At 47.6% G+C, this 23191-nt stretch overlaps 1 protein-coding gene across 12 annotated transcripts in view; it reads left to right on the top strand.

The window, feature by feature from the left end:
* tbc1d5 (TBC1 domain family, member 5) overlaps positions 1 to 23191 on the top strand; it is a 789418-nt gene that overhangs the window by 223600 nt on the left and 542627 nt on the right. For 3 of the 12 annotated variants that reach the window (XM_070881261.1, XM_070881259.1, XM_070881265.1), the window contains one exon: positions 2488 to 2616. The exons of the other annotated variants lie outside the window; for them this stretch is intronic. The gene's annotated coding sequence lies outside the window, so the exon portion shown is untranslated. The remainder of the gene's footprint in view (positions 1 to 2487; positions 2617 to 23191) is intronic. 12 annotated transcript variants of the gene reach the window in all.

Raw genomic sequence — 23191 nt, 5'->3', positions numbered from 1 at the left:
AACATTTTTGTTTTTTTTGGTTCTTTTCTGTACACTTTGAGCATTGCACATGTTAGTTTGCTTTAACAGGTATGTCGTATCCACAAAAAGCAGGACAAATCCAATCCGACCAATTACTCTGCCCCGCCCCCCCCCCCCCCATTTGTCTACTCTCACTCATCAGCAAAGTGATGGAAGGTGTCGTCAACAGTGCTATCAAGCGGCACTTACTCACCAATAACCTGTTCACCGATGCCCAGTTTGAGTTCCACCAGGAACAGTAGGCTCTACAGCCTCGACATTACAGCCTTGGTCCAAACATGGACAAAAGAGCTGAATTTCAGAGGTAAGGTGAGAATGATTGCCCTTGACATCAAGGCAGCATTTGACCAAGTGTGGCATCAAGGAGCCCGAGTAAAACTGGTGTCAATGGGAATCGGGGAAATCTCTCCACTGGCTGGAGTCATAACTAGCACATAGGAAGATGGTTGTGGTGATTGTAGGTCAATCATCCCAGTCCCAAGAAATCGCTGCAGGTGTTCCTCATGGCATCTTCAGCTGCTTCCACTTTGGCAAAAAAAATAGAAAAACAAATTGTAATGTAAATGGAGAAAAATTGCAAAGTGCTGCAGTACAGAGGGACGTGGGGGTCCTTGTGCATGAAACACAAAAAGTGAGCATGCAGGTACAGCAAGTAATCAGGATGGCAAATGGAATGTTGGCCTTTATTGCAAGGGGGATAGAGTATAAAAGCACCAAAGTCCTACTACAACTGTACAGGGTATTGGTGAGGCCAAACCTGGAGTACTGCATACAGTTTTGGTCTCCATATTTAAAGAAGGATATACTTGCATTGGAGGCTGTTCAGAGAAGGTTCACTAGGTTGATTACAGAGATGAGGGGATTGACTTATGAAGATAGGTTGAGTAGATTGGGCCTATACTCATTGGAGTTCAGAAGAATGAGAGGTGATCTTATCGAAACATATAAGATAATGAGGGGGCTTGACAAGATGGTTATTTCCACTCATAGAGGAAACTAAAACTAGGGGACGTAGGGCTAGAACCTCCACTTTTGAGCTTATCGCCCAAAAATGGGTGTTATTTCTGGCGTGGGCAGTAAAAAAGGGTTTTCAGATCGCCGGCTTCTCGCTCATTCTCAAAACACCTAGTTTATATTTTTGAAAATGGACGTTACCATGAGAGATATCAAATGGGCGGTAGCGTAAAAATTTTTTGACCTTCTGCCGTAAAGTGTGGCTGTCCTTAGCAAGGGCATGGCAACGCTCGATTGTCGCAATTCAGGAGGTCGCGGGTCATCATAACATGCGTAGAAGAGGAGACAGAGAGAGAGGGACTGAAGGCGTGGCTGGGTGTGGTGTGGCTGCTTTGGGAGGAAGGAGGGAGACTTTAGAGCTTCACAGCAAGTAGGCAAACAAAAAGTAGCTGTTAACAGCCACATATTTGACCGAATTTGCCCTATAATGGAGGGAGAGAAGGAGGCATCACAGCACGCTGTGGAGACTGATGCTGGAGAGAGCAGTGAGGTGGGAGAGGAGCATATCGGAGGCCGTAAAAGAGCCAGGAGGTTCTGGGACAAATGTCTCCCTTCTGCAGAAGGTCGAGTCACGCTGGGGTGATTTGACACAGGGAGGGCGTGGGAAGCCCACCCCAAAAGCCTACCAGAGGCTATGGACCGAGATAGCAGAGGTGGTCTCGTCGGCGACCAACGAGGTGCATGAGGGCAACCAATGCCACAAACGATGGAACGACCTTGTGGGATCCGCAAGAGTAAGTATTACATTGATTTACATGTACTTATGTATTTATATAATTTGATTTGTAACAGTCATGAGTGACTCTCAGCAGATGTGAGGTCTTTCACTTTTACTGGGAATGTTTTATTCAAAGCCTGTGGTCACGGTGTCCGTGTTTAGGTAAAGAATGATAATCATAATAATCATGATTACATGTGTCGGTTATGTGTTGTATCAATGTCTGTGACAGTACCTGTGAGATCACGCAATGATCTCATGCCATGTCGTCCTGTCACCTTTTACAGAAGAAGCTATCGACGATGAGGACCATGCAGAGGCGAACGGGTGGGGGGGGGCCACCAGTCCCAAGCGACATCACAGAGATGGAGGAGCGAGTGCTAACACTCGTGGAGAATCACCGCTGGACAGCCACGGACGCATCTGCAGACCCTGAAGTGATGCCACGTGAATAAAGCTTACACCTTTGCATCATGTAAAGTCAATAGATGCCACATGCACTCATATCCAAACAATCATATATGATAGATGATTTCTAAAAGTGTGATAGAAATAATGCTGGCCTAATGAAATTCATTGCAATCCACAATGTGTTGATGGTCATGAAATGTCATGTCTGCGACGATTTTGAGAGCGGTGGTGCTTTTGTCGTGCATATGCCGTGGGTAGCGCTGGACTCACCTTGTCACCCTAGCACCCCCTTCTCCTCTAACAACCTCATTTGTGTCTTGCAGCTCAGCCAGCAGCACGGCCCCAGGCAAGGCCACAGAGGCCAGAAGGTGGGGGCGCGGGACAGGAGTCGGCGGACGATCCTACTACATCTGGTACTGAAGAGCTTCGATTGTCACCCGTCAATCCGCTGGGTATGTTTTCGACGGATGAGAGCGCGGACTTCGAAGAACCTGCATCGCCATGCTCCAGAACCCATTCCACCCCAAGGCCATCTATTGGTCCTCCGGTCATTCCCGCCTCCATTCTGGAGGTGCCGGTCTCAAGCACCTCTCCTCATTTGTCCCCATTCCGGCCCTAACCCCGCGGAGGCCTCATGGACGCGGCAAGTCTGTTCCATGAGCGTGACATGACAGCGGAGAGATGGTTCGGTTGTCCAGGAAAACTGTAGACATTGGTGACCAGCTCATCGAAGCTTTGGGAGGCATATCCCGACATCTGGCCACCATGTCCGAGTACATTCCACGCATGGCGGAGTCCCTGGATGCGATAGCCAGGAACACTGCTGCCACAGCCCTCCCCGTTGTCCCAGAGCGTGGCACTCCCCCCATAGGTTCCGCACCACCACTGCGAACGACAGATGAGAGCAAGGACCAAGATCCTGCTTCTGCATCAGAGAATGTTGCCCCCTCGGCATCCACTGCTCCTGTACCTGTCCAACCAACGCATCTGCCTTCATCCTCCCCAGTGAGGCACCGCCTGAGGAGCTCCTCGGCCAGGCGTCGTGGAGCGATGAGGAGAAGGGATAGAGTTAGGGAGAAGAAAGAAAGGGGGGAAGGAAAGTGAGGTGCATGTGCGCAGGTGATGGCTGTGTTATATCTCCATCTGGATGTATGCAGTTTGTTGCAATGTATGGGGGCTGGGGACCACCCTCCTGCTTTGCCTTTGTTTTCTGTGTTGCTGGACATGTTGACCATGTGATTTATGTCAATGGTGGAAAAAGTGTGATGTGGGCGGGGGTTGGGTGTTATTGGTTGTGTTACTTATGATTTCACACCAATGTTGGTATTAAACTTTTGTTATTGAACATAACCTTGTTGCGCATTGTCTCAGATAGCTGGACCGTTACACACTGGTGATTCCTTACCGTGAAAGGGTTAAATAAAACTTAACATCAATCAACGTAAACTTTAACTGGCACCAGAGTGATGGGCACCATTGATGTCTGAGCTGTGCACACACAGCAGTGTGTCAGCGTTGTCACTCACATTAGCGCTCTTTCAGGCAAATCTTTCCGATATCAGCTCCTCACGTAAGAGTGGGATTTAACAAATGCCAGCCACACCACTGGCGTCCGTCCCGGTTAGTTCCACTTTCTGTGGGCGGTTTTTTGAGCGGGCGATATTCTGGGCGATGTGTGTGTGAGGTGGTGAAATTGAAGGTGGGCAATCTCCATGGCCGCTAGTTTGGGTAAATATGCTCTTTACGATCAAAAACAATCGCTAGGCGTTATTATTGAATCTCGGTGTTAAGTCTGTGAGGAAAGTACACTGGGCGATAATATGGGCGTTGAAATCGCCCATTGACAAATCTTCTGGAATTTTTTGAGGATGTTTCCAGTAGAGTGGACAAGGGAGAACCAGTTGATGTGGTGTATATGGACTTTCAGACAAGGTCCCACACAAGAGATTAATGTGCAAAGTTGAAGCACATGGGATTGTGGTTAGTGTGCTGATGTGGATTGAGAACTGGTTGGCAGACAGGAAGCAAAGAGTAGGAGAAAATGGTACTTTTCAGAATGGCAGGCAGTGACTAGTGGGGTACCGCAAGGTTCTGTGCTGGGGCCCCAGCTGTTTACATTGTACATTAATGATTTAGACGAGGGGATTAAATGTAGTATCTCCAAATTTGCGGATGACACTAAGTTGGGTGGCAGTGTGAGCTGCGAGGAGGATGTTATGAGGCTGCAGAGTGACTTGGATAGGTTAGGTGAGTGGGCAAATGCATGGCAGATGAAGTATAATGTGGATAAATGTGAGGTTATCCACTTTGGTGGTAAAAACAGAGAGACAGACTATTATCTGAATGGTGACAGATTAGGAAAAGGGGAGGTGCAAAGAGACCTGGGTGTCATGGTACATCAGTCATTGAAGGTTGGCATGCAGGTACAGCAGGCGGTTAAGAAAGCAAATGGCATGTTGGCCTTCATAGCGAGGGGATTTGAGTACAGGGGTAGGGAGGTGTTACTACAGTTGTACAGGGCTTTGGTAAGGCCACACCTGGAGTATTGTGTACAGTTTTGGCCTCCTAACTTGAGGATGGACATTCTTGCTATTGAGGGAGTGCAGCAAAGGTTCACCAGACTGATTCTCGGGATGGCAGGACTGACCTATCAAGAAAGACTGGATCAACTGGGCTTGTATTCACTGGAGTTCAGATGAATGAGAGGGGGTCTCATAGAAACGTTTAAAATTCTGACGGGTTTCGACAGGTTAGATGCAGGAAGAATGTTCCCAATGTTGGGGAAGTCCAGAACCAGGGGTCACAGTCTAAGGATCAGGGGTAAGCCATTTAGGACCGAGATGAGGAGAAACTTCTTCACCCAGAGAGTGGTGAACCTGTGGAATTCTCTACCACAGAAAGTTGTTGAGGCCAATTCACTAAATATATTCAAAAAGGAATTAGATGTAGTCCTTACTACTAGGGGGATCAAGGGATATGGATAGAAAGCAGGAATGTGGTACTGAAGTTGCATGTTCAGCCATGAACTCATTGAATTTCGGTGCAGGCTCGAAGGGCTGAATGGCCTACTCCTGCACCTATTTTCTATGTTTCTATGGGCCCAAGTTTCGGGCCGCGCCTCGAACGGCGCAGCCCCGACCTGGACGCCCGTTTTTCGCGCCACAAAGTGCGCATAAAAAAAACTTACAGATTCTCCGGCTCCCTGCTGGTCCTCTGGAGTCGGGCGCAGCGCAGCACGAGCTGTGGGGGGCGGAGCTAGGTCCCTGCGCTGAAAACAGTGCCGGGACCTCTGCACATGCGCGCTACAGTGGGCGTGCATGTGCAGTAGCTCCAGGCGCCCAAAACTGTGTGGGAGGGGCCCGAAGCACGCAGCCCCTAGCCCAGGCCGAATGGCCTCACTGGGGCTGCGTGCATAAGGCTGCCTCCCACGCCCAGCTCCTGCTTCCTCCCGACCCGACTCCCGCTTACCCCCCCGACCCGAACCGAACCGACCTCCCTCCGCCCCCCCCGACCCGACCCGCGCTCCCGACCCCGACCCACGCTCCCCCCGACCCGACCCGCGCTCCCGGACCCCGGACCCGACCCGACCCAACGCCACCTACCTGTAAATCTGGTGCTGGGGACGGGCCCTGCCCGTTCAGCCTCCCTTCCCCTTCTCCTTCCTCCCCCTCCCCCTTCTCCTTCCTCCCCCTCCCCCTTCTCCTTCCTCCCCCTCCCCCTTCTCCTTCCTCCCCCTCCCCCTTCTCCTTCCGCCCCCTCCCCCTTCTCCTTCCCCCCCCTCCCCCTTCTCTTTCCCCCCTTCTCCTTCCCCCCCCTTCTCCTTCCCCCCCCTTCTCCTTTCCCCCCCATTCTCCTTTCCCCCCCCCTTCTCCTTTCCCCCCTTCTCCTTTCCCCCCTTCTCCTTTCCCCCCTTCTCCTTTTCCCCCCTTCTCCTTTTCCCCCCCTTCTCCTGTTCCCCCCCTTCTCCTGTTCCCCCCCTTCTCCTGTTCCCCCCCTTCTCCTGTTCCCCCCCTTCTCCTTTTCCCCCCTTCTCCTTTCCCCCACCCTTCTCCTCCCCCCCCCCCTACTCCCTTCCCCCTTCTACTTTCCCCCCCTTCTCCTTTTCCCCCCTTCTCCTTTTCCCCCCTTCTCCTTTTCCCCCCTTCTCCTTTTCCCCCCTTCTCCTTTTCCCCCCTTCTCCTTTTCCCCCCTTCTCCTTTCCCCCTTCTCCTTTTCCCCCCTTCTCCTTTCTCCTCCTTTCTCCCCCCCTTCTCCTTTCCCCTTCTCCTTCCCCATCTCCCCCTCTCCTTCCCCATCTCACCCTCTCCTTCCCCTTCTCCCCCCTCTTCGCTTTCCCCTTCTTCTCTCTCCCCCTTTCCCCTTCTCTCCCCCCTTTCCCTTTCTCTTCCTCCCCCCTTCCCCTTCTCCTCCCCCCCTTTCCCCTTCTCCTCCCCCCTTTCCCCTTCTCCTCCCCCCTTTTCCTTCTCCTCCCCCCCTTTCCCTTCTCCTACCCTCCTTTCTCCTCCCCCCCTTCCCCTCCCCCCATTCCCCTTCTCCTCCTCCCCCCCTTCCCCTTCTCCTCCTCCTCCCCCCTTCCCCTTCTCCTCTTCCTCCTCCTCCCCCCTTCCCCTTCTCCTCTTTCCCCCCCCAGTTCCCCTTCTCCTCTCCCTCCCCCCTTTCACCTTCTCCTCCTCCTCCCCTTCCCCTTCTCCTCCCCCTCCCCCTCCTCCCTTCCCCTTCTCCTCCCCCTCCCCCTTCCCCTTCTCCTCCCCCTCCCCCTTCCCCTTCTCCTCCCCCTCCCCCCTTCCCCATCCCCTCCCCCTTCCCCTTCTCCTCCCGCTCCCCCCTTCCCCTTCTCCTCCCGCTCCCCCTTCCCCTTCTCCTCCCCTCCCCTTCCCCTTCTCCTCCCCCTTCCGCTTCTCCTCCTCCCCCTTCTCCCCCTTCCCTTCCACCTTCCCTCCCCCTTCTCTCCCCTTCCCTCCCCGCCCCGACACGACACCCACTCTTCCCCCCCCCCCCCGACCCGACACCCGCTCCCCCCCCCACCCCCGACCCGACACCCACGCTCTCCCCCCCCCCCCGACCCGACACCCGCTCTCCCCCCGCCCCCCCCCCGACCCGATACCCGCTCTGCCCCCCCCCCGACCCGACACCCGCTCCTGTTTCCCGACCCCCCCCTCTCATCCTCTCCCCCCCTCCCCCTCTCCCTCTCCTCCCCCTCTCCCTCTCCTCCCCCTCTCCCTCTCTCCCCCCCCTCTCCCTCTCTCTCCCTCCTCTCCCTCTCCCTCCTCTCCCTCTCCCTCCTCCTCTCCCTCCTCTCTCTCCCTCCCTCTCTCCCCGCTCTCCCTCCCTCTCTCCCTCTCTCTCCCTCCCTCTCTCCCTCTCTCTCTCTCCCTCTCTCCCTCTCTCCCTCCCTCTCTCGCTCTCCCTCCCTCTCTCGCTCAGCGGCACGAACGCTGTAGAATTCTCCCTGGCTGAAGCACTTTCACACAGGTAGGAAGATGGTTTATTTAATCTTTTCTTGGCTTATAAATGTTTATTCAGGTTAGATTTATTTGTATAATATTTGTAGAAGTATAAATAAGGATTTATTGTCAAATTTAATGAGTTCCCTTCCCCCCCACCTCGTTCTGGGCGCCTAATTTGTAACCTGCGCCTGATTTTTTAATGTGTAGAACAGGTTTTTTCAGTTCTACAAAAATCTTCACTGGCGCCATTCTACTTTAGTTTGGAGTACATTTTCACTGTGGAAACTTTCAAATCAGGCGTCAGTGGCCAGACACGCCCCCTTTTGAAGAAAAAATTCTGTTCTAAACTAGAACTGTTCTACCTGACTAGAACTGCAGAAAAAAAAATGTGGAGAATTGCGATTTCTAAAATAGTCCGTTCTCCACCACTTGCTCCTAAAAATCAGGCGCGAATCATGTGGAAACTTGGGCCCTATGTTTCTATTCTGCTGATTCCACCCAAAAAAAGTGGGCGGGCAGTAATATTTTTTCTCGCCGTTAAGCACATGGGGAAAACAATGTTTGCCGATAAGTCTCCTAAAAAAGCCTATCAGTTTCCATTTTGTGCCAAAATGGGCGATATCTGGGCATTATACGTCATTTCAGCGGTTAAGTGGGCGTTAAGCAGGCAAAAAAGTGGAGGTTCTAGCCCATAGTCTCTCAAAACTGAGATGAGGAGGAATTTCTTTTGAGGGTTGTAAATCTATCGAATTCTCTGCCCCAGAGAGCTGTGGAAGCTGGGACATTGAATATATTTAAGGCAGAGATGGACAGGTTTTTGAGCGATATGGGAATAAAGGGATATGGGGAGCGGGAAGGGAAGTGGAGCTGAGTCCATGATCAGATCAGCCATGATCTTATTAAATGGCGGAGCAGGCTCAAGGGGTCAGGTGGCCTACTCCTCCTCCTATTTCTTATGTTCTTATGTTCATCAATGACCTTCCCTCCATCATAAGGTCAGACATGGGATTGTTCGCTGATGACTGTACAGTGTTCAGTGCCATTTGCAACTCCTCAGATAATGAAGCAGTCCATGTTCACATGCAGCAAGACCTAGACGACATTCAGGCTTGGGTTGATATGCGGCAAGTAACATTTGTGTCACACAAGTGCCATTCAATGACCATCTCCAACAAGCGAGAATGCCTTTGACATTTAATTGCATTATTATTGCTGAATCCCCCACCATCAACATCCTAGGGGTTACCATTGAGCGAAACTTAACTGGACCAGCCACATAAATACTGTGGCAACAAAAGCAGGTCAGAGGTTGGATAGTCTCCGTCGAGTGTCTCATCTCCTGATTCCCCAAAGCCTTTCCAGCATTTACAAGGCACAATTCAGGAGTGTGATGGAATTCTCTCCACTTGCCTGGATGAGTGCAGCTCCAGCAACACTCAAGAAGCTCAACACCATCCAAGACAAAGCAGCCCGCTTAATTAACACCCCATCCACCATCTTAAACATTCTCTCCCTCCATCACTGACTTGCCATGGCTGCAGTGTGTACCACTGCAGCAACTTGTCATGGCTTCTTCAGCAGCACCTCCCAAAGCCGTGACCTCTACCACTTAGAAGGACAAGAGCCACAGGCACATGGGAACAGCACCACATCCATGTTATCCTCTAAATCTCACACTATCCTGACTTGGAAATATATCACCGTTCCTTCGTCGTTGCTGGGTCAAAATCCTGGAACTCCCTCCTTAACAGCACTGTGGGAGTACCATCACCACACGGATTGCAGTGGTTCAATAAGGTGGCGCACCACCATCTTCTTGAGGACAATTAAGAATGGGCAATAAATGCTGGCCTTGCCAGTGACACCCACATCCCAGGAACGAATAAAAAATATACATCCTCCAAATATCGTTGTACTAAGCCCAGGCCGGCCAAGAAATGTTCAGCATAAATTTGGCAGATGGAAAAGCTAGAGCTGAGGGCAAAGGGTGGTCCTTTATTTCTCTGCTTCATTCTTGAAACTTCAATGCTATCTGGATGTAAGAGCGTCAAGGTGAGTAAGGATGGTCAGTATTCAAGAAAGTGAGACTTTAGTCCAGCCAGGGTATTACTGAACCTCTCTTTTTTTGGGCTGTGGATCTGTTGATGTACTTGTTCACTCTCTGAATCTTTTGGAATCTGCCATGACCGTATGAACGTTTAAAAATCCAGGGAGTATAAAGGCACTGCCCTCCAGTTATCCTGAAATGTTGTTTCAGTGGATGATTTCATTGAAAAGTTAGTGTGCAGTAATTACCTTCCTTAGCTGTTGTAGGAAAAGGTATTTCAGTACATAATTCTGTCATAATTGAATCCAGTGTCAGGGGTGCCAGTGAAGTGGATTATTCTGTCCTGGATGTTGAATGTTGTTGCAGCTGCACCCATCCAGGCGAGCTATGAGTATGCCATCACACTCTGACTTGAGCCCTGTAGATGGTGGAGAGGTTTTGAGGGGTCAGGAGGTGAGCTACTTGTTGCAAAGCCATGCTTGTGTAGCCTTGGTGTTGATATGATTGGGCAGTTAATTGCATAGAATTACATAGAAATTACATCATGCAAATAGGCTGTCCTATGTGCCTGCCCTATTCCCATATCCTATTATCTCTCTTTTCTTTAACCAGCTATGAGATGGAAAGATAGCTGTAGAGGAACTGAGACTGTTGATATGGGATATGAGTTAAAGGATTATAATTAATTTCATGAACCTGTTGCCAAAGACTATTTTCTCATGTGCCATGAGGAGGAATTTCCACTCCACTTGGTTGAATGCTCTTTCTGCTTCCATGGAGAGCTCCAGGACAGGCATGTTGGTGCTATTACAGTGATGCACCACATTGAATAGCTGCTTTTGACCTGCTTTGTTTGCAACTGTATCCTTGAGATCTGGATTGTACCCTTTCATGCCTGGTCGCATTCTTCCCCCTCTCCCTGTCTTAGTCCTCGTCCTTATTTCCTCTTTCCATCTCTCCTTATCTCAGCATTTATTCAATCTCTCATCTTTTATTTCTTCTTTAATCTATCCTCTCAGTCCCTCTTTAATCATTCGCCTCACTCCTCTTTATTCCTTCCCTCTGCCTTTCTCATTCTCTTGTCTCTCTCCTTGTCATTCCCTCTCATTCCTTGTGTCTCTCACAGTAACTCATTCTACTTTGTCCCTGTTTGGTATATAATATTCAGTTGAAATTTGAAAGGTGCTCGTTGGTGGAATCATTGTACTTTCCTGAGACAACAAGTTACATTTACATAGCACCTTTAATGCAGGAAAAACAAGCCAAGGTACTTACAGGACAAAATGAATGGTTGCTGAGGCTTTGTGGAGGAGTTGAGAGATCACAGTCATGTTGGTTGTAGAGATGGGTTTTAAGGAGGACAGAGAAGCAGTGAGGCAGAGGGGTTTAGGAAGGGAGTTCTGCTGAATCAGGCTGAGATGAATTAAAGCTCTGCTACAAATGCTGGAGTGGAAGGAGGGGAAATGTAGAGGACCAGAGAGCACAGAGATTGAAGGAGTTTAATGAGGTGGAGTGGGGTGATGCTGTGGACTGATATATAGTTGACAAGGATGTAAAATTCAATGAGTTGAAGATAGGGAACCAATGTAGGTTTGTAAGGATCAGAATGAAGGGCAAGTGGTCAGGATGTGGGCTACAAAGGGTCTTGACATGATTATTTTTATGAAGGGTGTGGACTCGTGGAGAAGTTGGAAAATTCAAGTCTAGAGGTGACAAAAGCATGGACAAATGTTTTAATCGCAGTCAGAGTGAGGTAGGGGCAGAGGCAGACAATGTTGTTGAGGTGTGAGTGAACAGTTTTGGTAATGGATGTAGGCCTAGAAATTCTGGTTGTTTGTGCCTTCCGTTAGCGTTCCTGAGGGTCGCTAATGGGAGGTGCAAATAATCTTTTGCCTGAGCATCGCGCCGCTAACAACGCCTGCTAAATTCCGCGGGAGTTTCGCGGCAGTGTAACCTGTAGCATTCCGCTCCGCTGCGCCATCATCGTGCACAGCGCCTCATTTTCGCCTCGGAAAAAAAATTGTGTAGCGCCCCCAGAAGCTGCGCGGGCAATGCCAGCAACTGCTTCAGGGAACAGTAACTGGGCTGCGGGATGCTTGTTAAAGGGGAGCTGGTGGCCATGTTTAAAATGTTTTTTTTTAAATGTCATTTTCTTTGGCACCACGTTGGCGTGGCGATCGCGGGGTACATGCCGGGCTGTTGGCTCGGCACCCCAGCTACCCAGTGGTCCATGGAGGCCTGGTTCTTATCTGCAGAGTTTGCAGCATTGGCCCTCTCCTTTAATGAAGGGGAGAGCCCCTCCTACGCGGCAACGCTACGCAGCCCAGTGCGTATTGCTGTGTCCCACTCCTGACCCATCTGCTGCACTACCGCCCCAGAAAGCAAGTGGCGAGCATTATTTTGTGCTCCACTTCCTTTCGGGGGGTGGTAACCCGAATTTTTGGGTTTGGAGCTTAGTTCTGGGTTAAACAGGATGTTGAGTTCTACAAAATTTATTTCATTCCAAGTACCCAGCCAGGAAGTGTGATGGAGTCAAGGAAGCAGAGTTTTTTTGCAGAGGTCAAAAACAAAGGCTTTGATCTTTCCAAATTCAAATTGTAGTTCAACCACAATCGTGTGACATGGCAGTGGTAAAGAAGCTGAATGTTGTCAGTATACATGTGAAGCTAAAACTGTGCTTCTGGCTAAAGTTATGGAAAGATAGAATACAGATGGGGGAAGAGAAGCGGGTAAAGGATGGATTCTTGGGGAACTTCTGAGGAGATTATTCAGGAACAGGAGGAAAAGTTATTCTTGTGGATGTACTTGCTTCATTGGAACATGTAGGAATGTTACCACACAAGGGCAGTCCCATTGAGCTAGATTATAGAGGTGTGGTAGTGGAGAGAATGGTGTGGTCGAACATTCTGAGCAGCACTGCAGGTTCGAGCAAGATAAGGAATGATAACAGAGGTTACAGTCACAGGATATTGGAGATTTTTACCACTGTGGTGTTGGTACTGTAAGCAAGGTGTAAATCAAACTGAAGGCATCTGTGGAGAGGTGAGAATGTGGAGATATGAGAACAGAGCAGAGAAATAGGAGCCAGCACAACGGAAGGATCCTGCTTGTAGTTGTTGAGAAGCTGAATTCTCCTCCGTTCGATCGCTTCTTAATCAACACCGGCACTGTTTAGAGGTGACATGATAGGTCCAAGTCAGCATGGATTTGTGAAAGGGAAATCATGCTTGACAAATCTTCTGGAATTTTTTGAGGATGTTTCCAGTAGAGTAGACAAGGGAGAACCAGTTGATATAGTATATTTGAACTTTCAGAAGGCTTTCGACAAGGTCCCACACAAGAGATTAATGTGCAAAGTTAAAGCACATGGGATTGGGGGCAGTGTGCTGACGTGGATTGAGAACTGCTGGTCAGACAGGAAGCAAAGAGTAGGAGTAAATGGGTACTTTTCAGAATGGCAGGCAGTGACTAGTGGGGTACCGCAAGGTTCTGTGCTGGGGCCCCAGCTGTTTACATTGTACATTAATGATTTAGACAAGGGGATTAAATGTAGTATCTCCAAATTTGCGGATGACACTAAGTGGGTGGCAGTGTGAGCTGCGAGGAGGATGCTATGAGGCTGCAGAGTGACTTGGATAGGTTAGGTGAGTGGGCAAATGCATGGCAGATGAAGTATAATGTGGATAAATGTGAGGTTATCCACTTTGGTGGTAAAAACAGAGAGACAGACTATTATCTGAATGGTGACAGATTAGGAAAATGGGAGGTGCAACGAGACCTGGGTGTCATGGTACATCAGTCATTGAAGGTTGGCATGCAGGTGCAGCAGGCGGTTAAGAAAGCAAATGGCATAGCGAGGGGATTTGAGTACAGGGGCAAGGAGGTGTTGCTACAGTTGTACAGGGCCTTGGTGAGGCCACACCTGGAGTATTGTGTACAGTTTTGGTCTCCTAACTTGAGGAAGGACATTCTTGCTATTGAGGGAGTGCAGCGAAGGTTCACCAGACTAATTCCCGGGGTGGCGGGACTGACATATCAAGAAAGACTGGATCAACTGGGCTTGTATTCACTGGAGTTCAGAAGAATGAGAGGGGATCTCATAGAAACATTTAAAATTCTGACGGGTTTAGACAGGTTAGATGCAGGAAGAATGTTCCCAATGTTGGGGAAGTCCAGAACCAGGGGTCACAGCCTAAGGATAAGGGGTAAGCCATTTAGGACCGAGATGAGGAGAAACTTCTTCACCCAGAGAGTGGTGAACCTGTGGGATTCTCTACCACAGAAAGTTGTTGAGGCCAATTCACTAAATATATTCAAAAAGGAGTTCAATGTAGTCCTTACTACTCGGGGGATCAAGGGGTATGGCAAGAAAGCAGGAATGGGATACTGAAGTTGCATATTCAGCCATGAACTCATTGAATGGCGGTGCAGACTCGAAGGGCTGAATGGCCGACTCCTGCACCTATTTTCTATGTTTCCATGTTTAGACCAGCTCGAATGTAATTCTCATGACCCAATGTTCCACTGAACAACTTTATAATGTTTGTCAGGTCCACATTATAACTACTGATGTGGTCAACTAGTAGTGGTTTATTTATTCCATCCAACTTGTTCTCTGCTGTAGATTGATGCATAGTGTGCTTAAGGTTTTTTTTAAGAAGTGTTAATAAAAGATTTTGGGTTTGCAGTAGATATTCACTGAGGTTCAGCACCTCATGGCTCTTCCATAAGTGGACCTTGTGATCAGGATGTTAACTTTACTGCTCAATATCTAAACAGACAGTAGTGTAACCTGGGGTCGTAACAAAAAAATTGCCTTGTCATGTGAACTGGATGCTATAATCTTGCATTTGTCTTCATTATAATAGGATTGGGCATTGTAATTAGTAGAATAGATAACGGGGAACCAGTGGATGGTGGTGTATTTGGATTTTCAGAAGGCCTTCAATAAGGTGCCACACAAGAGGTTATTAAACAAAACTAGGGCTCATGGGATGGAGTAATATATTAGCGTCGATTGAGGATTGGTTAACGGACAGAAAATCAAGAGTAGGAATAAACGGGTCATTTTCGAGTTGGCAGGCTGTGTAACTAGTGGGGTGCCGCAAGGATCGGTGTTTGGGCCCCTGCTATTCACAATCTATATCAATGATTTGGATGAGGGGACCAATTGTAATGTATCCAAGTTTGCTGATGATACAAAATTAGGTGGGAATGTAAGTTGTGAGGAAGATAAAAAGAGGCTTCAAGGGGATATAGCCCACAAAGTTCATGGAAGTGCAAGCTGGTAACAGTACAGCGAGGTCAACAGGTCATCCTGGACTTTGGTGAACAAAAAGACAAACAGTGTATCCCCTTAATCAATCAGATTAAAGGATTGAGAGATAAACAGAAGAAGAACTGAGAAGGAGGGTGAATTAGAGTGGGTAAATTCAATGCCAAATCAGGTACAGAGAGGGAAAGAAAGATTGAATTAAGGAAGAAAAAGCAGAAGGAGAAAGAAAAAATAAGAAAAAAAATTAAGATTTGACATTTGTCGACAATTCATAACCTGAAGGAATGAGACTCCAAACTTTTAATTGTTCACTTTCTGGGCAAAGAGTTTGATTAGGAGTCATCAACAATTATCACGCCGTTATAAGGGTACTTATGCTGTTAATTACTAGATGCCTTTCTGTGGCGAGTTTAATGTAAATAAATGTGCAAATGCAACAACTTCATGAAAATCATGGAGGTTAAGGGCAAAATACTGTTTTCGCAAAGCTAATGGCGAAGTGACATAAATCATCCAGTAACTTGTAGTGATTTGCAGTTCATAGGGTAACTCTTCCTCGCCATAAGTTGCTGGTTGATTTGCACATTTCTAATGGTGTGTGTCATTTACATGCCATTGTTTTTTCAGCAAATTTTATGAATACTATTTGTTCCTGTGGCATCACATCTAGTTTGCTTTTTTATCAGGATGAGCAACTTCAGCAAAGTTTAAAAAGCTGCACTTCAGCCGCAAATGTCTTATAAGATGCCAGTTGTCTACCATTGGTATATAGGAAACCTATATTTATGCTCTTAATACAACATTAACATATTAATAGTGCTAGATGGAACTGCATGTTCCAATTTAAATTAACAAGATTTGAAGCTCATTCAGAAATGCAACCCCAACTATATGTCGTTACTGTTAACCTAATCAGTTGCTTTATGCTGGAAATGTGATATTCAAATTAGACAACTCCTACTTCCCTATTTATGTCTTTTAATATGATAACTTTTTGTTTATCTCTCTTTTAACTTCAGCAATGAGGTTCAGGTCTACTGGGGTTATTCATTTAAACACAGGCTCATCTTTTTTGTTTTCTGCAATCCTCAAAATGATTCACAAAACAATGTCTTTTCATTTGTGAAAAACAATTAACATCAAGGAGCATAATATAATTATAAAGTATTATGTAGTGGGCTGCAGTCTCTCAGTTCTACAATTTTATGTTAGGTTGATCACACAGATGAATAAATTATGCTCAAATCGAACCAGTTGGGTATAGATGCATTTAATTCCTGTGTGCCCTTCATGCTGTTAACTTTTATTTTTAAAATACTGTGCCTAATATTTTAACTTACACTATTTCCATAAAAGTTCTTATTCTAATGGTTAACATCTTTTATATTTGTGACATCTAACAGTTATCAAATTAAACAAAATGGAAGCCCTATCTAATTGGTTCAATAGTAACTGAAATTCTGAAGATCTATGTGGGAAAATCCTATTTAAAAAATGTGAATAAAGTCACTTCTGAAGTAACTGTTGCTGTGCTTCTGCTCCCCCTGGGTTAATGTATTGAACACCACCAATGGGGGTAATTATCAATGTAGACACCTACTAATTTGAGAAATCTCATACCATACAGCTGTTATGTGTATGTGCATTCTCAATATTACTAAAAATAATGAGTTTTTAACTTGAAATGCAACCCCAACTGTTACTGCTGTGTTAGCTGAGAAGACTGCCAATTACCAAAGGACTCATTTTATTTGTTGCACCATAAGTTTTTTTTTAAAGGGCTTGGTATATATGAGACTAAACACTTGTTTCCTGTTCTTTAAATTTCAAGTTGAGAGTTTACTGTAATGATATATGACATGAATGATACATTGCAGCACCTTTGTCTTAACACTTTTTGAGGTAATGGAGGCAGTTTTAAAAGTCTGTTTGTTCTGCCAGAATTATTCTCTGCTGCCTATATATTTCCATAATTTACTTGGTCAAATAGTTATCTCAAAATCATGTACAACATATACCACACTCACAAGTTTCTCCCTTTCCTGATGGGCAAGTGCTGAAGATGCTGCCTAATGCTGCTCCCAAATCCCAACTGTTTAGGATAGTGTTCCAGAATTCCACAAAGGTGGATGAACCATATATGGGATATATGCCATTTGCGAGTAAAGGACTGCGCACCGGCCCGCTACAATCCCGGGCCGAAAGGACTCTGCACCGGCCCGCTGCAATCCCGGGCCGAAAGGACTTTGCACCGGCCTGCTGCAATCCCGGGCCGAAGGAACCGGCCCGCACCCATCCTGGGCCGAAAGGACTCTACACCTGCCCACGCATATCCCTGTGGTCGCACACCAGCTGTTCATTGTGCTGACAGATTCGGGGGGACGTTGAACCTGCCGAAAGGACTTCGGGGTCGGCGCTGAACCGGCGGAAGGGACTCCGAGGCCAACATTCAACAGGCCGAAGGGACTCTGGGCCGGCGTTGAACCGGCGGAAGGGATTCCGAGCTGGCGCTGAACCGGCCGAAGGGACCGAGGCGGCTGCGTTCAACCCAACATCTTAAACTTTTAACCAACTTTAAATCAATTTTTAAACTTTTTAAACAACTTGGGAGAACTTTTAAAACTTACATTTTAGACTTTTAATTGAAATACTTTTAAACACCTATTATTGATATACATCTTTGACTTTTTAACAACCTTTAGAAACTTTTTAAATAAATTACAAACTTTTATCAACTTTTAGTCAACTCTTAATCTTTTTAAACAATTTGGAAATACTTTTAAACTTCTAAAATGCATGTTAGACTTTTTAACAACTCTTAGAAACTTTAAACAAACTGGGAATTTTTTATCAACCAAGCCTCGGGTCATCTACCATCAATGGTGTTGCTCGGTGCCGAGTTTGCGGCCAACACTTCACCGTAGGCAAGGAGGCTTATATAGCTGTGCCAGGTCTCCAGTTGTCTTGGACTCCCTTGCCACTGGACCAAGACCTTGTTCAGCTAAGCCCGTGTGGTTGTCAGTGTGCAACGACCACCCCACGTTAAAAGAACTCACGCACAGGCAACTTCCACTTCGTCAGTATGAAGTTCGGGACCTGGAACGTCAGGACCCTCATGGACAATTCCAACAGCAACAGGCCGGAACGCCGCACCGCCAAAGTTGCCTGGGAACTCCGACGCTTTGACATTGACATCGCTGCCCTAAGCGAGACCCGGCGGGCAGGGGAAGGCCAATTGAAGGATCATGGTGGATTGTTATACCTTTTTCTGGAAAGGAAAACCAGAGGAAGAACGCCGCCTTCATGGAGTCGGCTTTGCCATCAAGAATGAGCTGGTCGACCGCCTCAAAGAATCCCCCTGTGGGGTTAACGAACGCCTTTGACTCTTCGTCTCATCCTATCCCGGAACCAGTGCGCCACAGTCATCAGTGCATATCCCCCTACATTCGATGCAACGGATGAGGCTAAAGCGGGTTTTTATTCAAACCTCGAGACATCCTTGTCCCGTGTCCCCACGGACGACAAATTGATCCTCCTGGGTAACTTTAATGCCAGGGTCTGCAAAGACACAGCCCTCTGGGAGGCGTGATTGGCAGAGAGGGGGTAGGGAAAGCCAACTCCAGTGGTACCTACTCCTGACAAAATGTATAGAACATGAACTCCTCATCACCAACACCCTGTTCCGCCAGAGGGACAAATACAAGGCAACGTGGCAACACCCTCGCTCCAAACATTGGCATCAGCTTGACTATGTCATCATCCGAGCCAGGGATCGCAAGGATGTGCGCATCACCCGCGCCATGACAGGAGCTGACGACTGCTGGACGGACCACCGTCTAATCCGATCCATCATCAACATTAACATAGCCCCAAAGCAGAAGGGACAGCAGAAGCAGTGCCGCAAAAAAGTTAATGCCGGGGCACTGAGAGACCCAGCTATGAGAGCCTTATACAGCCAGCGCCTCACAGCTAATCTGGCATGCCTTGATGACCCTGTGATGCTGAATGCCCACAGTGCTTGGTCTGCCCTCCAGGCCTCTCTAACTAGTACCTGTGATGAGACACTTGGTCACTCAACCAGAAAACATCAGGACTGGTTTGATGAAAATGATCAGGAGATCGAAGAACTAATAGATCGTAAGCGCAAAGCATTTCTGAGCCTCAAGCAACAACTCAACTCTGGAGCTGCGAAACAACATTATAGATGGCTCAAGGCTCAGGTCCAACAAAAAACGCAGGACCTAAAGAACAGGTGGTGGATGGAGAAAGCACACGAGATACAACAACTGGCCGACAGCCATGATATGCGAGGATTCTTCATTGCAGTCAAGGCCACCTACGGTCCAAACTCCCAAGGCCCCACCCCACTTCTGGCCAAGAATGGGGAAACACTCATCAAGGACACTGAGGCTGTCAGGGCCCGATGGAAGGAGCACTTTTGAAGATCTCCTCAATCGAGACTCTGCCTTTGACTTGTGTTCACAACTTTATCCCGCAGCATGCGATCCGCCACCAACTCAATGAAACTCCAACATTGCACGAGGTAGGCAAAGCCATAAAACAGCTCAAGAATAACAAGGCTACGGGTGCGGATGGAATCCCTGCTGAGACGCTAAAGTATGGTGGAGAGGCGCTGTTGGCGTGGATACATGACCTCGTCTCTCTCATCTGGAGGGAGGAGAGCATGCCGGGAGATCTCAGAGATGCAGTGATTGTGACCATTTTTTAAAAAGGGGACAAGTCCAATTGCGGCGACTACAGGGGAATCTCCCTGCTACCAGCCACTGGGAAGGTTATCGCTCGAGTTCTCCTCAACCATCTTCTCCCTGTGACTGAGGAGCTCCTCCCAGAATCACAGTGCGGATTTTGTCCCCTACGGGGCACAACGGACACGATCATTGCAGCGTGACAGCTGCAGGAAAATGCAGGGAGCCGCGCTCCTTCGATCTTACAAAGGCTTTTAACACTGTCAACCGTGAGGGTCTATGGAGCGTCCTCCTCCGTTTCGGATGCCCCCAAAAGTTTGTCACCATCCTTCGCCTGCTTCACGACGACATGCAGGCCGTGATCCTTACCAACGGATCCATTACAGACTCAATTCACGTCCGGACCGGGGTCAAACAGGGCTGCGTCATCGCTCCAACCCTCTTCTCAATCTTCCTCGCTGCCATGCTCCACCTCACAATCAACAAGCTCCCCGCTGGAGTGGAACTAAACTACAGAACCAGTGGGAAGCTGTTTAACCTACGCCATCTCCAGGCCAGGTCAAAGATCACCCCAACCTCTGTGCTTGAGCTACGGTACGCGAAAGATACCTGCGTCTGCGCACATTCTGATGCTGAACTCCAGGATATAGTCAATGTATTCACTGAGGCATATGAAAGCATAGGCCTTACGCTTAACATCTGTAAGACAAAGGTCCTCCACCAACCTGTCCCCACCGCACAGCACTGCCCTCCAATCATCAAGATTCACGGCGCAGCCCTCGACAACGTGGACCATTTCCTATATCTCGGGAGCCTCTTATCAACAAAGGCAGACATTGATGCGGAGATTCAACATCGCCTCCAGTGCGCTAGTGCAGCCTTCAGCCGTCTGAGGAAAAGTGTTTGAAGACCTGGCCCTCAAATCTACCACCAAGCTCATGGTGTACAGGGCTGTAGTAATACCCACGCTCCTGTATGGATCTGAGGCATGGACGATGTACAGAAGACACCTCAAGTTGCTGGAGATATATCACCAACGATGTCTCCGCAAGATCCTGCAAATCCCCTGGGAGGACAGGAGCACCAACATCAGTGTCCTCGTCCAGGCTAATATCTTCAGTATTGAAGCACTAACCACAATCGATCAGTTTCGCTGGACATGCCACATAGTTCGCATGTCAGATACGAGACTCCCTAAGCAAATGCTTTATGCGGAGCTCCAAACGAACCAAAGATGGGCAGCGGAAACGTTACAAGGACACCCTCAAAGCCTCCCTGGTAAAATGCGACGTCACCACTGACACCTGGGAGAGCTTGGCCGAAGATCGCCCGAGGTGGAGAAAGTGCATCCAGGAGGACGTTGAGCTCTTCGAGTCTCAACGCAAAGAGGTTGAAGAGGTTAGGCGCAGACAGCGGAAGGAGCGCGCGGAAAACCAGCCCCACCCACCTCTTCCCTCGGCGAATATCTGTCCCACCTGTGACAGAGTCTGTGGCTCTCGTATTGGACTGTTCAGCCACCAGAGAACTCACTTTGGGAGTGGAAGCATGTCTTCCTCGATTCCGAGGGACTGTCTATGATGATGATGATGATGATATGCCGGGTTGGAGTGATGATATCTGGTATCCCCTAAAGTTGACAAGGATAAACACTACATCACCCCACCTCATAGAAAGGAGTAAAAAGAGGGACCACAAGAGGTGCAAATGTCACACCAAGACAGGGTAGGGGATTTGTCCTGAACAGTTTGCTCCCCACTGCCTCAGGTCCGCCACCAACAAAATACTCTGGTGTTCAAACATGTAGTGAGTGCTATTGAAGTGTATACAACTATGTCAACATTAGCGTTGTATAAATGTTGGCATGTTGTAACATTGAATAACAAAACCAACAACATATAAACTTGTGTAGAATTCTGAAAAAATGTAATTACCTTTGAACTTCCAGAGTTCAGCTAACTTGAAGAAAATAAAAAGCACTGCTGTGAAGGATAATCCTGCTTTAGTAGCTTACTTTGTTCTTTCTGCTAAGGCATAACACTTTCTGCAAACTTAAAATCCAAGAGAAGCCAACTTGCCATATTTACTATGGAGCCTCAGAGTATTTCAGTAAAATCCAGCTGAATAAATTTTCTTTGAGTTTGGACAGCTGAATTTTACTTGAAAGCTTGAAGTCCCCCAAGTTAAACAAGGCAAATTGGTACCTCTGAAAACCTTTAAGGACTAAGTAGCTCATGACAGTTAAGTATAAGACAGTGGTCTAATAAATGTTAAAGTTGATATTTTGAGCTATGGTAATTACTTGCAATTCATGAGACAACATCTAACCTGTCCAATCCCGTCAGAATTTTATCAGTTTCTGAGATCCCCTCTCATTCATCTAAATTCCAGTGAGTATAAGCCTAGCCGATCCAGTCTTTCTTCATATGTCAGTCCTGCCATCCTGGGAATCAGTCTAGTGAATCTTCACTGCACTCCCTCAATAGCAAGCACGCCTTCCTCAGATTAGGAGACCAAAACTGCACACAATACTCAACATGTGGTCTCACCAAGGCCCTGTACAACTCTAGTAAGACCTCCCTGCTCCTATACTCAAATCCCCTCGCTATGAAGGCCAGCATGCTATTTGCTTTCTTTACAGCCTGCTGTACCTGCATGCCTACCTTCAATGACTGATGTACCATGACACCCAGGTCTCATTGCACCTCCCCTTTTACTAATCTGACACCATTCAGATAATCTGCCTTCCTGTTTTTACCACCAAAGTGGATAACCTCACATTTATCCACATTATGCTGCATCTGCTATGCATTTGCCCATTCACCTAACCTGTCCAAGTCCCCCTGCAGCCTCTTAGCATCTTTCTTCTCAGCTCGCACTGCCACACAGCTTAGTGGTCATCTGCAAACTTGGAGATATTACATTCAATTCCTTTGTCTAAATCATTAATGTATATTGTAAATAGCTGGGGTCCCAGCACTGAACCCTGCGGCACTCCACTAGTCACTGCCTGCCATTCTGAAAAGGACCTGTTTATTGCTTCCCGTCTGCCAACCAGTTCTCTATCCACGTCCATACATTAAATCCAATACCATGTGCCTTAATTTTGCACACTAATCTCTTGTGTGGGACCTTGTCAAAAGCCTTTTGAAAGTCCAAATGCACCACATCCACTGGTTCTCCATTATCCACTTTACTAGTTACATCCTCATGATTTCCCTTTCATAAATCCATGCTGACTTGGACCAATTCTGTCACTACTTTCCAAATGCGCTGCTATTACATCTTTAATAATTGATTCCAGCATTTTTCACACCACCAATGTCAGGCTAACCGGTCTATAATTCCCTGTTTTCTCTCCCTCCTTTTTTTAAAAAGTGGGGTTACATTAGCTATCTTCCAATCCATAGGAACTGAACCAGAGTCCATGGAATGTTGGGAAATGACCACCAATGCATCTACTATTTCTAGGGCCACTTCCTTAAGTACTCTGGGATGCAGGCTATCAGGCCCTGGAGATCTATCGGCCTTCAGTCCCTTCAATTTCCCTAACAT

The sequence above is a fragment of the Pristiophorus japonicus genome, chromosome 5, assembly GCF_044704955.1.
Source record: "Pristiophorus japonicus isolate sPriJap1 chromosome 5, sPriJap1.hap1, whole genome shotgun sequence".
Lineage (NCBI taxonomy): Eukaryota > Metazoa > Chordata > Chondrichthyes > Pristiophoridae > Pristiophorus > Pristiophorus japonicus.
Note: the sequence above shows the minus strand (reverse complement) of the source record. Positions and strands in the feature narration are given on the sequence as shown.